Raw genomic sequence first — 17,277 nt, forward strand, 5'->3', positions numbered from 1 at the left:
TATTAAGGAATATTTATGGGAGAACCTAAAGTGCTGGAACGGGGCGACCGTACCGTTGTCACGCCTCTTCTAATGGTTCCAAGGGAAAATAATAAACCATAGCATCTTCCTCCGGGCATTAATTCAGCCATTGTACGCCGCGGCGTTCCGCAATCTTTTTTCTTCGGGACACGCCGCCAAGATATAAAAGTATTTCAATTAACAGGAAATACACGAAGTAAATTTAACGTTGCGCTTGGAAAAATGATCGTTACTGTTGCACGTACGTGTATAATTAAAGTTGGAGGAAAAGACGCGGCGTCGCTCATCTGACTCACCCTCTGCCCGCTTTCGAACGAAATGAAACGGGAGAGCAGCGAGAATATTAAACGTTACACGAGCCTCGCTCTGTATTTATATCGCATTCGCCGTCTTTGCATCGAGGTAATGGGAAAGTAATTATGGTATACTGGTTAAAAAATGCTTCGCGTTGCGCGATGTTCCCTTATTCGATGAATCAGGTGGTCGCGTCCCACCTGACCCTTGGCGAAGAGCAGGAAAAATTTCCAGCGTACGCTTCGCGCTGCCGCGTACACCGCGAGAGAACCAGCGCTGTTTGTCAAAGCTGCGAAAACTGGAGATTGTTTACCTCTCTCGGGAAACTGTGGTTGATGAAACGCATGGAGTTAATCAGCGAAAATCTAAATCCGCCTATCGCGTTGACTGCCACGCGTGTTTTCAACGAAATCTCCTTCGGGCTACGCGTGCTGCCGTACCAAGCGTTCTCTGCCAGCTACTCCCATCGATATTTTAGTAATACGAGTCGCTCGAGTGGTTCGTTTGTTCGCAACGTTAAAATCACTAGCTGTTGTTGAATATAACGAAGGGAAATGTGGTATAGATTATTCCGACCAAGTGGTTTCTTATGCCACCACGATTAGAAAAGGAATGAAATGGTACGGAAAACTTGGCGTTCAGCTTCTTCCGGGAATTTCTGTTGGAAACGTTTTAAGGGTTTACAAAGTTGCAACAAGGAAGGATGTAAATATTAGAATATTTAGAGAATTATTGGCTGCAAAATTATTGCGGTTGTCTGAAAATACAAAAAGTCCTTGTCTTCGACGGAATCGGCATAACATCGCCGTTGGGAAAAATGATTCCGGAAGAAGCATCGGACGCGCAAGCAAGCTATGTTATGCAAATAAAAGACGTCGAATGGCCCGAACAAAGACGGGAAAGAATTTAAAGAAAACAACAACTTATTGTCCAAATTGTCCCGATCAAACTCGGCTATGTATAGAATGCTTTGAAGTTTTACATTCTAAATAATTTTTTTAATAAACCATTTATCGTATTACTTTTATAACAATTCGATAGTTTTATTATTTCCTCTGGAATATCTTTTCAAATACCTACGACGATCCTTCGCAAGTAGTCAAATAAGCGTCACGGGTGATACGGCCCCACCGGAAACATTGCTGACACCCGAATACGGGTGTCGTGGCAGTCAATGCTATCGAAATATCCCTGTTTATCTTTAATAAGAATAAATATTATCTTATATACGAATCAGAAGCTAATAATACATTAAACAAATCTATAAATAAATCTTAAATTATTTATTCGTATATATCGATACAATTATTATCGACGTACTTTTGGAACGCGCGAGAAAACTCGACGTATTCAATTGGTAAAACACCTCGGGACACAGTCAGATTGGAAGTTGCGAAACTTTGAATTTATTCAACGCCAAGGATATACCGATATAACTTAGGATGCTGAGAATCTAAAAAGTATTCGCGCAACGTCTGCTGTCTTTGTGATTTCACGTACATGTAACGCAGACATACGTAATCTTTGTAATTTTATTTTACATTTCTTAACTTCTCTTTGCTTAATGAAAGGCGAAGACAAGTAAATTGCCTTGCATTTCAACCATACGTGTCTTAACGCGTCGAAAAAATTCGTAGAACTAACGTTTCTGCTATGCGTATATTACGTTCAAGGGTCGTATGTAGCAGACTTGCTACACTGTACTTTGGCTGACTGTACTTTGAAAAACCATACAACGACCGCGTATCACGTCGTAGGTGAAATAATAGATATCGAAGCTATTAGCGACAGTGCACGCGCTTGGAGATTTCATTTTTACACGCCGCTCCAGTTACGCGAACATTACCACTAAACGAACATAACGGGCTAACGACTAGAATCGCTAACAAATAAATATCGATACGATATCGCGAAATTTCATATTTTTCTGATAGTTTGTTTCACTGGATGAACGAAGCTGCGGGCGAGACAAAGAAATTATTAATTTTAACAGGCAATAACAAATCCGAGGTACGAGTGTTTCAAAGTATGATTGCAAACTAGATTCGATTACCTGTATCGAATACTGTTTTTTAGATGCATCCCATGTTTTTCTTTTCGCACGCTACTCTGCATCCAGCCGCCGGATACGAACAGTCAAACAAACAGGACGCGAACAGCAAACTCTTTATCTGATCGGGCAACTGAAAAATCGGAAACGCATGATATTTATTCGTGCGGCATTATTTATTCGCGTTTCCGCAACACCTCGTTGACAATGTAATACTTCGACGAGCGAGTTTCGAACAACCATGGGAAAACTACGGGAATTCTTGTGCACACGCTGCTACGATCCGCACGTATCGTCTACGTAAAATCGAACGCGTCGAATAAACTTAATTGGTCTTTGACCGAACTGAACTTGATATCGAAGCGTTACTTACACCTACGCCTCTTCGTTCGATTAATTAGAGATCGGATTTGGTGATAAACGATAACGTTACTCGCTCGATAGTTCCATTCGACCCGTTGTTGCGTTCAAAGATTTCTACAGGGTGAGTTACAAGATGTTTAGAAAGTGGTCGTGTACGTGGAAACGATGACAGATGGAAAAGTGATCGGAGGAAATTAAATTCTCACGTTTTCTTCTTCGCTTAGGTTCTATTCTTCCAACTACGTTCGTGTACATAATCTGCACAGTTTAATTGGTTTCGATGTTTCAAGCATGCCGTGCATCTATGTATAGCTATAGAGAAGGTGCTGAATTATTATTTGCTGAAAATTCTGGCGATCAATCAGTGTCACTAATGGTCATGGCAGTTACTCTTCCATTATAGTTACTTCTAGCACGTCCCTTCTTGGATATAGGGTACGCCGGTACCACTCCCATCTTCAAGATAAACTGAAGTTTGACAACAAAGTTGAATTTCCCGCAGGTTATTCTTCAAAACTCCTACAACCAATTACTAATTTATCCTTCGAAATTTTTTCAAGAGAAACGAACTTCTGAACGACGTAGCTTAAGACATTTCCCCGCCCCCGCATTTTTTCCTTTACCAAGGCAGTTCCACGAAAACGCAGCTCTATTTTTAAATTTTTAAATTTCGCCTCGTAATCACCTTGCAAACTACGTTCGACTTTTTACGGTTCGTGTAGACTGTACGGCTCCGCCTGTAAACGGAACGTTGTTACCATATTACGTATTCCTTTACGCTTAACACGTAACTTTTATAAGCGATATTCTCGTCCATTTAAAATATCTTCTATCATCTATTTAAAATAATGAACACATTTTAGGTGTAACAGCTTGCGTATGTATGGGTATACAAGTACGTATTGTGCACGTACCTAAGCTTTAACGACATGAGATGTAGGAAACACAGAGGAACATCAATAAGGGATGAGCAGCTAATCGGGTTATTGAATCCAGATTTGAATCTAGATCCTTCGTTTATCGGTTAACTAATCAACCGATTGAACTCTCCAGATCGGAGCTGCCGATAAATTTCGGGTAGTATTCGAATATCGCTGCCTGCAAATCAACTAATCACTTATGTAATTTGTGCCTGTTACGTTCAACTTGCGATATGAGAGCTGACGATGTTATCATGAGCTTCAGACAGCTTAGAACCTTCCACAAAATCCTTCCTAACGCGTAATTAGAAAATAATACAAAATTAGCAATCGGTAATATTATTAATTTAACGATATTATTCTTGTATTATTGTTAATAACGAGAAAAAGGGCCACCGTCTCCGAATTTTATCAATGAAAATATTGCTAACCAAAGAAGATACGATCACCGAATACTCGTAAAAGCCTTATATTTATCGTGTAATAGAATTCTAAATATTTTCATAAGTTCATTTATTTACTCGTGTATTTATTTAACAATACCAAGCTTTACTTACAGAGGTGAAAAGAGACCGTGAAATTTTTTCTTTGCATAGAGTATACACTTGAATATGCACATACGCTTTAGCAAACTATACCTAGTTATACTAACAACTTAACTCTTGGTACTGAGAGCAGTGACGAGTAATTTTATCATCGCATCGTCAGGGTAGTTTGTCCTATGACTGAGCCCCAAGTGAATCAATATTGGCGGAAAGTTGGTCATTCAACGGTGCATTCACGTACATAGTTTAAGCTGACTCACACCAAAGTATAAACTGTCTTACTTCGGCTTTCGAAATGTTCAAGATGAGACGCGTTATAACTTTCGATAGGAATCCTTCGGTCGATAAGCAGATCGAAAATCTGACGTGCTTTCCGAAAGAGAGGATCGGTTAATTGACATTTTTTAAAAACGGGGCAGCCGACTAATTTTTCCGTACCATGATGTTAGGTTGTCCGAAAAGTTGCTTTCGTTTTATGGGCAAATAATAGACGCACAACCTTTTTTGTTTTATATTATTTTGTCGAATCGCGTACGATGCATTTTGTCCTGTCGAGATAAACACCGCGACATTTCACAGACTTGGTTTCACGTTTGTACGAAGATGCATCGTTGTAAAAAACGCGTTTGCGAAAGAAAGACACTTTCCGGACGACCTGATACATCTCTGACTTTCAGCACTTACGATTAACGTAACTCGGAATTTAGAAAACTCGCAGATATATCGATAAAGTTTTCTTATCGACTATTACATCCGCGATGTAATACCACGGAATAGCTATTTTGAAAATCTGTTAATCAACGAACCATATTTTGATGAAGAAGAATAATGAATTGATCGATGCTGCATTCTGTACTGCCAGTGTGATAATAATTGTGGCAAGCCTTTAGACTTTTATCAGATGAATGACTATTTTCGTTAGTTGTATTAATATCACACGGTATAGAACTTTGTCGTCTCTTAACGTTTTCGAAACCATCGATTTATGTACAGGGATGGTAGCAACCATAGTACAAAATTATTGTCGAACACATTTCGCTGAAACGACATAGCTCAATTACTACTGAGAATTTCTTGGTCAGATTTCAATCGCGTTCTGTCACTGTTACCTTACACTTGTACGTATTACTTCCACTATATTATTCAAACAGCGTGCGATAACCTGAATAACCGAGAGAGCAACCGCAGTTTAATTACCTATTTCTTCAACAACCGCGAGGCGTTTCTATCGCGTCTTCGAGCACTGTACCGCACATGATAAACGAGCAAGTTCATCCCTGGTCAAGGCAAACGTTCCGTAGATTCCTGAAATGTTTAGGATGACCGCAAAATTTCGCATTTCGACCAGGTCGGCGCACATTAAGCCATGGTTATAACGGATGTATATTCGGACGAAGTGGCGTTCTACGAAACGAAACATCCAAAATGCGTACGCTCATAAAAATCTATGCATTGACGTATTTAATTACATTGACGTGTCGAGTTCGTCGGAAGTACGTAATTCGTAAGTACGCGAAAGTACCCATTAATTGCAACGAAAATATCGTGGAGAATCGTTTGTCAATGATACTTTAACGAATAAAAAATATGCACATATTCTTGTAACTTTGCAGAATAATTTTTATAAAAAGGAAGATGAGATGTCTATATCTTTTGTGGAAATATTGTAGTATCGTGAACGAGGGGCCTGGGGGAGGGGGTGTGTGTCGTGCGAATTATAAACAAGCGGTTGCCGAGCATGTGCATGATGGGACTTAAACAAAAGATACGAGACAAAAGGCTAAGACAAAAGACAAAGGGTTGCTAAGGGACATAAACGAATTAACGGCAGTATGAGTTGAGAAGTCAGAGAGTGTGGATTGCGTTGTCGAGATAGCGTTGTTGACGAGAATTGTTAATTAATTATAATACGTTGTTGCGATTAGTTCGTGTTAAATAACCATTGTTTTCTGTCTAATCCATTTAGTATTAATAGACTAATTATTATATTTACGATACTACAATATTAATAGGTATCTAAAAAATGGCAAAAGTATACGCGTAACAAATATTCGTACAGTTACAGTTTAATGGGAAAAAGGTAATAAAACTTACCTGATATTCCTGATAAAAGCAAAATTACTAGGTTTAATTATTGTAAATACGTAGCGAGGTTTCCCTTTGATTTTATTGTGACTCGAAGCGGTCGTGGAATTGAATTTATCCAACCGACGAGTACTCTACTCGAAATATTTTTCCATTCTTCTGAAACAGCCCTCTTTAAATCATTTCTTGATGAAATATGGTGACTCCGTATTTCTCGCCCTAGGTGGCCCCATATATTTTCGATAATGTTTATATCTGCGGATAGTGGAGGTGCTTTTAAGTGTTACCGAACATTATACAAGATCCACGCTCACGTATTAGTAGCATTATACTTCGGATCGTTATCTTGCATCATGACGAAATTGTCTTTCAAACCCATTTTCCTCTATACTTTCACGCAGACCATTTCTTCTAAATATCTATGCACATTTTATCCTCTTCCATTTTATCCTAACCGTACCGACACTTATTACGCATATATCTTTATCATTTGATGAATATTTCCTAATATTTTCACGATAGGAATTTTTTCTTATATTATTCTGGAGACTCGCAGCAATGTATTTATTTTTATTTGCTAAAATCCTGTTACTAAACGATGTCATACAATAATTCAATTAAAATTAAGTGCCGCACGAATACTTTTTACATTGACTATGTGTATAAACCCTTCGATTCTTAATAAACATTCCGAGTCATATTTTTTTTTATTATTTAATTTGTACTTTACATATTTTAATTTTTACTTTACCGCACAGCTGGACATTTGGAAAATTTTTCCAACTTAATTGCTAGATAACACGTGGATGGCTACCCCCAGCGGGATACCATCTTCGAATTTGATCATTCCATCTCTTTAGTGATGTCAGTGGGGTGTTTTCTTTTTAGTCTTCTTTCTATGAGATCTACATCAGCCGTAAACAGTACCATTTATTTCATAGTGTTCCACAGTTTGTACAGTAGGAAACTCCATAAAATCTAATCCCCACGCACCCCAGCCGAACAAAAAGCGCTGCAGCTAGTGCAGCTGAGTTCAGTTCCATCAAAATCAATTAGTACAGTGCATTACCCTTTAATTACCCGTGCAATTTCCCTCGTCACATTTTTCTTAATCCTGTTTGACCGGGAATTTCGTTCGCTTTGGCCGTCACACGCTATAACCGTAGCCCTAATCGTCGGCGCATTCTATCCAACGGTGTAGAGGAGACGGAGGACGTGGACGCGGAGTTGAAACGACACACGGAGAAATGGACATAAAAGCGGCGCAAAGAAGTTTTGCTGGAAGAAAGCTAGAGAGAAAACTCTCGGAAACGTCACGCTTACGGTTAAATTCCGAAAGACCGATTGGCTGTCACGATTACCGATCGTTTCGTGTTGCAGTTGAACGACCGACAGAAAAAATAAGAGCAACGCCGCAACACGGCGTGAGGAATGGATCTGTCGTTCCGAGGCGAACCCGAGTCTCTGTTGTTACAGTCCCTGATCGTGTACATGGCATGTAAATGAAAGGACCCTGGGTAGCAAGCGTAACCGGATTTTTGGTTTTCTCGATACGCGCTGCCGAGATATCCACCGAGCTTCGTCTCCTCCTTTTTCCACCTGCCTATTTCCCCTTTCCCGTTGACAATAGGGAAAACGCTTTAATTAGTAATAAAGGGATTAACCTCGATCAAGAGCATTCGTATGTAAATTAAGGAATCGAGAACTTGAATTTTCGTTGTTCCTTTTGTCCCCGTTGCGCTACTTGTTTTTTACCGGAACGAATAGAGTTCGTTAATTTGGATGTTCGAACTAATTTGTTAAGCAAATTCTTGAATAAAACGCAACTCGCCCTGTTTCGCGAATGCATTTCACGGAATCACTGGGCTAAATAAATTTCGCCGACGGACAGAAAAATTATTTGATTAAACGTATTTGCAAACTTGTTGTTATGTACATGTTTAAAGGTATTTATACAAATGTTGTTCGTGGAGCAGATATATCTAACGTTACGGAGAATTTCGAATCGTTTTCGATCGAGGAGCAATTAACGTCGTAGTATTTAATTATAATAAATTATAACCAAAGGAACGTTCGTTGTCTCTCGTATACGAACTATATTTTATAAATTTTATACCTATATCAAATATATACATAAGAAGCCACCGTATATACGCGTACGATAATATTTTAGAATATTTCAACGTTATTTGCCTTCTAATAAAAGAAACCAAAAACTATAAATATCCAGGCTAAAGAAGTCTCGCGACCGTTTATCCCATCAACGTACGAACGTACACATTAACGGAGAAAAATCTGTTCGATTATTCATAGACACGAACGACCGATCTTGTCCAGCAGGACGATTAATAATTTGAAGCATCGTTGTTTAGCAAAAAACGGCACGGGAACTCGATCTATGGTCGAAAGCGCGGTGGTTGCACGGTCGGGAGGACAATGAGCCGGTCGAGTGGCACGGTCCATTCATTTCGAGATCTTTATCGTCGCTAATCGGTCCCTTGATAGACGAGCTTTCCCCTATCCTGACGGACTTGCGAGATGATGGATGTCCCAGCTTCGGAAGCACGTCGTGGGTCAGCGCATCGTTCCTAAGAGAACGATGAGCGCGTAACGCCGGGATATCGATTCGGTGCCGCTTTCCAGAAGAAGGTGTACCCTCCGTTCGAACGTTTCATAGATCGCAGTTAAATGTACAAACCTCGAAGGTCTCGTATTTGGTGGGTGAAATCGTCGCTGACCCATAACGTCCATGTTAAATCACGAGCGAGACGTTTGGACGAGAGCTCGTTTCGATTAATGTTTATCGAAAATTCTTCCATTTTTTATACAATTATAAGAATAGACGTCGCATAAGGTGTCCGTGCGTAAGCAGAGATACAGAACTAACTGTTTTTTTAGAGCTTTTTCTCTTAACCAGGGGTGTGGTTGAGCAGAGATTACAGAGTCTCGTGTAGAAGCTACGAAAGACTCTGATAACACCGATTACAACTATAAAATAGGAGCTGACTAGACAGGAAGTTACGTCGGGAAAAATATTCAAAAATCTGGTTTACAGAGATAGCGTGATCACTGAAGCGCGATGGAGGGGAAGGGGAACTGTAATAACTGCTTTCAGATCTCGCGAGAACGCCTTTTCGCACGATGGTTTTGGCAAAGAATGGGAATAGGAATGCATTTGTTCGGGAAGGAAAGGGGACCTCTGAGAATGAGTCGCCAGACATAATAAGGGCCACAATGGGAAGATCGCATTAACGAGGTGGTCGAATTCGACGTCGTTCGAAGAATTTGACTGGGAGAAAAGGTAAGGATCAAGCCGAAATGCGATCGGACCTATGAACCGACAAGGACCGGTGTACAGAGCCGATGGAAATATGTTTCGACAACAGCGCAAGTTTTACAGCGACGAACGGTCGCTTTAAATATTTCATTTCGTTTAACGCGTCGAGCCCCGGCACATCATCGTTCGAACTTGTCGATCGCCTACACAAAGCCTCGATTTCTTTTTTTCCCGCTTGCTCCCGGATTGCTTCGGCCACTCCCGCCCACGCGCACCATCCGCTCGAGAAGCTCATCAACTAATGGAAATGCGATCGAGCGATGAAAACGATATCAATCAAAATATTTGTCTCTGGCAGAGAAAGCAGGAAACGGGACTTGGAAAAAGGAAAAATTAAAGGAAGAAAGGAGGTTGAAAGTAGGGGGCGACGAACAGCGAAGAAAAATAGAAAGAGGAGAAAAAGACGATAGGCGGACGTTGCTCGGGCGACGAAAGGGACAGAAATTATTAGTCCGGCGACGGGCACCTGTATGATGAAAAATAGTAAGTTGCGTCGACGACGTCGATGCTTTTCCTCGTCGTCGAATTATACGGGCAACGAGAAGAAAAACGTTCCTTCCAGGCACAGTAGAAGGAGGAGAAAGTCTAACAAAGCAAGCTTCAAATCTGTTCGCGCGACGATAGGTCTATGTGCGAAATAAACATATTTGTAATTTAGCCTCAGATGGTCCAACTATAAGAGAAATTGCATTTGAAGCTTGGAAAAATTTCATATCGCGCGGTATTCAGGTACTGGATCGGGTTATTCGTTAATTGCCGTGGCGTTGTGGCGAGCGTAAAGGACTTTGGATATTTTAACGATTACGTTAAATGTTACAGTTAGGGAAATCTGCGTTATTTCGAGCGTATTTTGTTATAAATATTGACTTTCGTTTATTATTATTAGAACATAAAAGGTAGTATACCGTAGATATGCTTAAGGGCAAAATGTAATGTGCTTAATTACTGTAACAATATTTAACATATTGAAGTAAACGCTATAAGTGAAACAAAATTAAATATACGTGTAAGTAGTAGTATTCCTTTAACATCGAACTCGCTGTCAAGGAATAGACTTGGTTTGCGTGTATTGTATAATACATCGTACTTATTTAACCTCCAACCATAACCACAGACAACGAAAGTAACTGCTGCTGCAACTGCGTTATCACGAGATACGTGTATATATAGATCGAGCAGAATATAATCGATAAAAGGAAATGCTCAGAATCGATTTTCTCAGAAACGAAGCGTCGCCCGAACTCTACATTCAGTTACTTTACGTTTTCGACTTGCTTCTTCGCGTAGAACCACCTCCTGCCCGGTTGTTACGCTACGATTACCACCCCACTCACGCTTAATTTTGATATATCCGCGAGGACCAGATCCGAAGGTTGCCTCGTAAGGAGTAAGAAAGACATCACGGAGGAAAGTAACAAGAGGGACGAAGGGTAACGCGAAATATCTGACAGAGCGGCGGAATACTCTGGGAAGTGACTGGAGGTACGCGAGAGCCTGGGACGTTGAAAGGCAACGATGAAGAACCAAAAGCCGATAAATCAGCCAGTCTAGTCAGAATTAGTTACCGTTCCATTTTGCCACGACGTTAAGTAAGTTCTCTTCCTTCCTCCTTTCCGTCTCCGCCCTGTTCACCCGTTTGCTCCCTCTCGATTTCCTTACTACCGTTCCCTGGCCTTATCTACCCTCCTCTCGGTTCGTCTGCGAGCTCACTTCGTTTCCTCCCCTTTTCTTCGCGGCATCCGGATCCGCGGCTTCACCCTGAGACAAAACCGCGTTGCAACCGCCACGGTTCGCCAGTTTTCCAGAATTCCACGGCTGCCAGACACCAACGTCGGTTTCCGGCGTGGCGTCACCCTCTCTCCGTTTGTTCTATCGATCCCCCCTCTTCCTTTCTACCCCAGAGGTATCGTCTAACCTCCGTCGACGATCGTCAACGATTGGAAATACACGTGATTTCTCTGACGCCGGCAGTCGACGTCTCCGACTGATAAAAGGTCACCTACGATCCTTACGACCGGGAGAGAGAGAGAGAGAGAGAGAGAGAGAAAGAGATTTCGCACACCCCTTGACACGTCGGTAAACGTGAAAATGTAATATCACACGATATACATCACGCCTACCGAACAAACCGCTCCGAGTCGAGGAAAAGCAGCATTTGCCATTCATTGCCTATTTTCTTTCGATTCAACGTGTATATCTTTGTGTATTTCTAAAGCGTTGGCACTGCTAGCAGTGACATTGTTGGTATGTTATTTATAGCTTGGTATTCGGTTTGCTTGCAGAATTATTTAGCTATGGAGAAATGGATATTATGTCAGGAACTTCCAAGTTCATTTCTTTTAAACGGGAGACAGAGAGAGAGAGAGAGAGAGATGTGTTAAAAAATGAGAAAAAATATTTTAACGAAGTCTTGACATTTGCGTTCGATTTAAGTTAATTCTGCGTTCCATTGTTTTTCCACAGCATCCTTGAAACTTTTTTTTTTTATTTATTTATTTGAATTTTACAATTTGTCCAGTAGGACATTTGGTAAAATATTATAGCTTAGTGGTATAATAATATAACATGTGGATGGCTACCCCCGTGAGATACCATCTTCGAATTTGATTGATTTATTTCTTTACTGAGGTGAGTGTTTGTTTGTTATGTTATGTCCTTTGTAAGATCTGTTGGGTGTTCCCTTTTTAATCTTCTTGAAACTTTGATCTATTCGGAATGAAATTTTCGAGAACAGACATTTGTGTATTTATTTTCATTATTTTTTAACGAAATTTTAATCTGTTCCATCAAGATCTTTTCGTCGATCGTCCAGGTTCTTTTTATTCACAGATCTCGGGCAATTTTTTCTACTTTTATTTCTTCGAATTTAACAGGAAATTCAATTGGTATAAATATATCGCCATCACTGTATAAAATTTGTGTATTTGTCACAAATCTGTTACAAGAACTGTTTGGAAGCTTGCGTGCAGATTTACATCAACTACGTTTAGTTTCCGACACACGTTTAACAAGTTGCTTCGGCGCGTAAACTTCGTTGCCAGTCACTGTCAGTACAATGATGTAAAATTATTAGCGAAATGCGTTGCTATGATATATCTCGGTTTCCGTTGCCCATCACGGATTCAAGTAGCAGTTCGATTTACCGTGCAATTGCTGGTGCAAATTCAAACGTCACGTTTCGCATAAATGTGCTACAGATTTCGTTTTTTCTACTTATCTGTCATTTCACTAGTATTAACATTTATACCTGTACTAATCGATATATTATTTTATCATTTATTTTTTATTTAATATTCCAATAGCATCGACGCATAATTTCTTCAACGATCGATATTCACCAGCAATAAAGCATATCTTCGGGATAATTTCAGGCACAAATCAATCGTAATATAGCTTACCTAACTCTGTCGTCATAAAATTTGAAACAAGCTCGTAGTTAATTAGTAAATCAATCAATTAATTCACAGGTAAATCAATATGTATGTAGATATATGTACGTACTGGTAAATCATATTAAATAGCATACTAGTACGATAACGAATAATTATTGGTTAATGATTAGCACAAACTTAATTATACATACTTAAAACGTTTCGGATAATTTTGAAATTGAAAATAGCCGCATACGGATATCAAAGCGGTATAAATTTTTTCGTTTCGTAATACAGTTAACGTCGATTCTTTCAGCTTTCCTGTGAGAAATTTTATGATCTCAGAAATAAAGATAGCAGAACTATGATTCATCTTAATACGATAGCGTGTTTCAAAGTATATGCACCGTGCAATTTTGTTTCGAAAATTATAAAACCTTGTCTGGAAAGTTATTTTACGCCTTGAGAAGCTAATCTAATTTTAATATCAGATGACTGGAAGTTCAGAGATAATGTTATCTCTTGAACATGAGCCGCTATGGGCGAGAGTAGTATGCCGTGTACCTACACTTTAATTTCATGTACTTTGTAAATATGTGAACTGTCATAAAAACCATATAGAACGAAGTATCAAAATTCAAGCTCCTAAATATCTGTTTTATCCTCTCCTACATATCCATTCTATATTGTATTAAATTGTTTGACTACCACGATGAATTACAAACATGTAGAAATTCTCTAACAAGCTTCCGAAGTATACCTCGATAAAAGAAAGCACGTTGGATATTTTGAAAGAATTTTAAGAAAGAAGATTAACGCAAAAAGTAATTACGATTCTGTTGTGATATTTTTTATTTCGCGAAAAGTATTTGTCATACGATTCGTTTAAACTATCCGTAGCGACTTTAAGTCGTAAAAGCGGGAGCTCGCGTAATTATACGCAAATCTTCTATATGTGTGTTTACAATATCGAGCAATGAGAAGGTTGCCCTCGCTTTTAGTTTTTAAAACAGCTTTTAAAAAATGAAAGAGGATTAACTCGTTTCTGAACGCGTTGTTGAGGATACAAGTGTGCTTTCTGCTTAAGTACAGGGCAACTTTCAGCATTTTATTCTTTGTCCTATCGTCACGCGTTTCCGTCAAACAAATGACGAAACAAAATCAGATTTTGAGACGCAGTTTACTAACATTTTTAACGAATATTCTTTGCTATTTAATATTATTTACCTGCAAAACAGGGGAAAAGTACAATGATATTCAAAGCTTACTGGATTGTGATTTATCGACGAATCTATTGATAAATTCAGAACGTTTACACAATTGCCAAATTACCATTTAGAGCTCTAGATGGAAATGTCAGTGACAGAAAAGAATTTTCAAAATTTTCTCCGTTTTGAAATACACGGCGTTACATAGCTAAATCTAATCCTCGTGATATTTTAAATCCTCGGTATCATCGTTAAGAAACGCGTCACATGCATAGTCGATGAACGTTCTATTCTTTGTACGTTATAATCGCCATGCAATAGCGACAATATAAACGTGTAAAATATATTCGTCGGACACCGTTACGAGCAAACTGTGCATCGACGACGTCAGAAAGTTGAGCGATAATCTTTCAGCTGACCACAAATTGGTATTTTAATTTCCTAGATGGTACACGAGCGGCAATCTCCTCTCTATGCTGGTCTCGTTTGTACAGGCAGACAAAAGGGAAATAGAAAGCATTTTGAAATGCACTTAACGACGCTTATGAAATGAGATACTATTATATGGAGAGTTCAGTGGTTAATCGGTTTAAGTCAAGAGACCGTAAAATAGGGATTCGCGAAGCACAATGAAAGAGGCCCTACACGAACTTCATCAGTGTGCTGTATCGGAAATTATATAACACCTTAAACCGTGAGATAAAGCGGCCGACATATTGCACGGGATAAATTTGTTTCACGCTGGTCTCGATTTTCACTAAGCGCTACGAAATTTCCTCGTCACACGATCCCCTACTCGTACTTTTGTCTTTTCTCTATTTCCGATCGATCGTAAATTATGAAACAGTCAAATCATTTCACAAAACTAACGCTGTACGTAGACGTTGATAAATTAGAAATTAATTAGAGATATCGCTAATTAACTTGAGAAGTTGGCGCGATGTTGCGAACAGGCGGCTGAATTTTGAAATGGCACGCAGCGAATACAAAATAGTGGAAAATGGTGCGATTAAATTTCCCAAATATCGTTACCGACGATGAACGCTTTGTGAAGTGAAATAATTACGTTTTTGTCGTACGAAGCCGCTGTGCTGTGTTATGCGCGAATGGAACGTACCACAATTTTATTGGAAAAAAGAGAACGTCATCATTTTTGTTTGGCAATTAGTAACATATCGAGTAACATGCCATGGCAAATCCCGGTACGTCCAGGCAATTAATCGCCAATTAATTAATTTTTACCAGCTTTGTGTCTTAAAAGCTTAATACGTTCTATGCCGCTTCCTCCGCTTCTTGATAAAGTTGTTAATCGAAATATAATTTGTACGTCGTTACAAAATTATTGTGTCCGTGACACATTGTTCGATTGCTGTTCTGCAAATTTATATATCCAGCTGCTAAACCAGCGATATCGGAGTTATAATAAACTTTGCGACGAACGTCGATATCGACGATATAGAAAAGGAAACGCAAGTATAAGAAACGATGATGCAATTTTAAAATATGAAAGAGGCAATTTCTCCCAGAGTAGAATCCATGTAACTTTTTACTTTTAGACTAAATTATTAATATAACGCGGTTCCATTTTAGAAGGAAACTTTTTTTTAGAAAATCGTATCGCTTTTTGGAATTTTAAAATCGAAAACCGAGTAAACTTATAGATATACAAGGTGGTTGATAACTGGTGGTACAAGGGGGTGATTCTACGCGAAAAAAGAAGTCGAAAATATAGAATAAACATTTTTTTTTTTTAATTTTTCCATCGAGACAACGATCTACAGTGAGATGCGTTATAACGAGACGCGATAAAGTGCACGCGTACCCAGCGAAAATTCAAAGTCGATTTTCTCGAAAACAAAGCCTCGAACGAAAAATTTTTATTCTATATTTTCGACTTCTTTTTTCGCGTAGAATCACACCCTTTCTGCTTGCACCACCAGTTACCAACCACCCTATATATATATATTCTATGTAATTGTAATTCACAGATAGCTATACCGAAATTCTGATAATACAAAATTAATGTAAATGTAGGGGTAATTTGCCAGGAGAGGGAAACGTTTTGTTACAATAGATTCAAAATATTATACCGCGAATTATTGATACCGCTTGACACAAATTTACTCGACTGCACTCTCTCCACACTCTCTAATCATTGTATTTACGCTTTTCAATCGTCGTATCACCGCAACCACATTACACGCCAACTTTCCCGATCATCACATCTATGCAAAACAAATTTAATCACTCTTAATGAACAATAATTGAATATGGAAATAAATTAATAATTAACGATACAACAACCGGCGACAATTAGTGGTAATCATTATTAATATTAACGTACTCTAAGTAATGAATTGCGCTAATACGATCGTTTTAATAAGCAGCGAAAGAAACTGCCAGCAAATTATTGTTATTATTGCGCTATCTTTAATTAATTATTACGTTGTATTATGCATGCAAAAATCTCCCTTCTTTGATTCATTCGTATAAGCATATTAGCATGTACCGTTGACAATTATTCGTTTGTTTCACTGTTAATCATTATTTACGAATACCAGTTAGTGCGTCGTTATTTCCAGGAGTCCAGAATTAAATATCGAAAATAGGTTGATTAAAAATTGATCAGAGGAAACCAGTGTAATTAAATAAATCGACGCGCATGAATCACCACTATACGTGCACTTTGCGATAATTTCATATTATTTTAATTTTATTCGTATAAAACGTTTTTTCCTTCTTCCTATATATAAAAAAAATATTCCTATATTTGTGTTAAAAATACCCAATGCTTAGGAAGTTTAAATTCTAATCGATACGAGATGATCCAATTATTCCAATTATTCGCACAATCACGAAACCAACTTTGTATTCGATCGACAAAGACAATTTAATATTAATCTCTCGGTTTATCATTGCAATCTTTAGCTTTCACGGTATTCGTCGAGGTTGACTGATAAAAGAACGAGTGGATGAATTTGTAATAGAAAAATATATTGAAATAAATAAAGATATAAGTATAATGTATAAGTTTATGCTGAACCAGACTCTTACTCTCTTAGTGTTACAATACGATAGAATCG

General features: G+C 38.7%; 1 protein-coding gene across 2 annotated transcripts in view; it reads left to right on the forward strand.

The window, feature by feature from the left end:
• The window catches only part of LOC126870727 (suppressor of lurcher protein 1), a 527,940-nt gene that overhangs the window by 426,634 nt on the left and 84,029 nt on the right, over positions 1 to 17,277 (forward strand). The window lies entirely within an intron of this gene.

This window comes from Bombus huntii, chromosome 10, assembly GCF_024542735.1.
Source record: "Bombus huntii isolate Logan2020A chromosome 10, iyBomHunt1.1, whole genome shotgun sequence".
NCBI lineage: Eukaryota > Metazoa > Arthropoda > Insecta > Hymenoptera > Apidae > Bombus > Bombus huntii.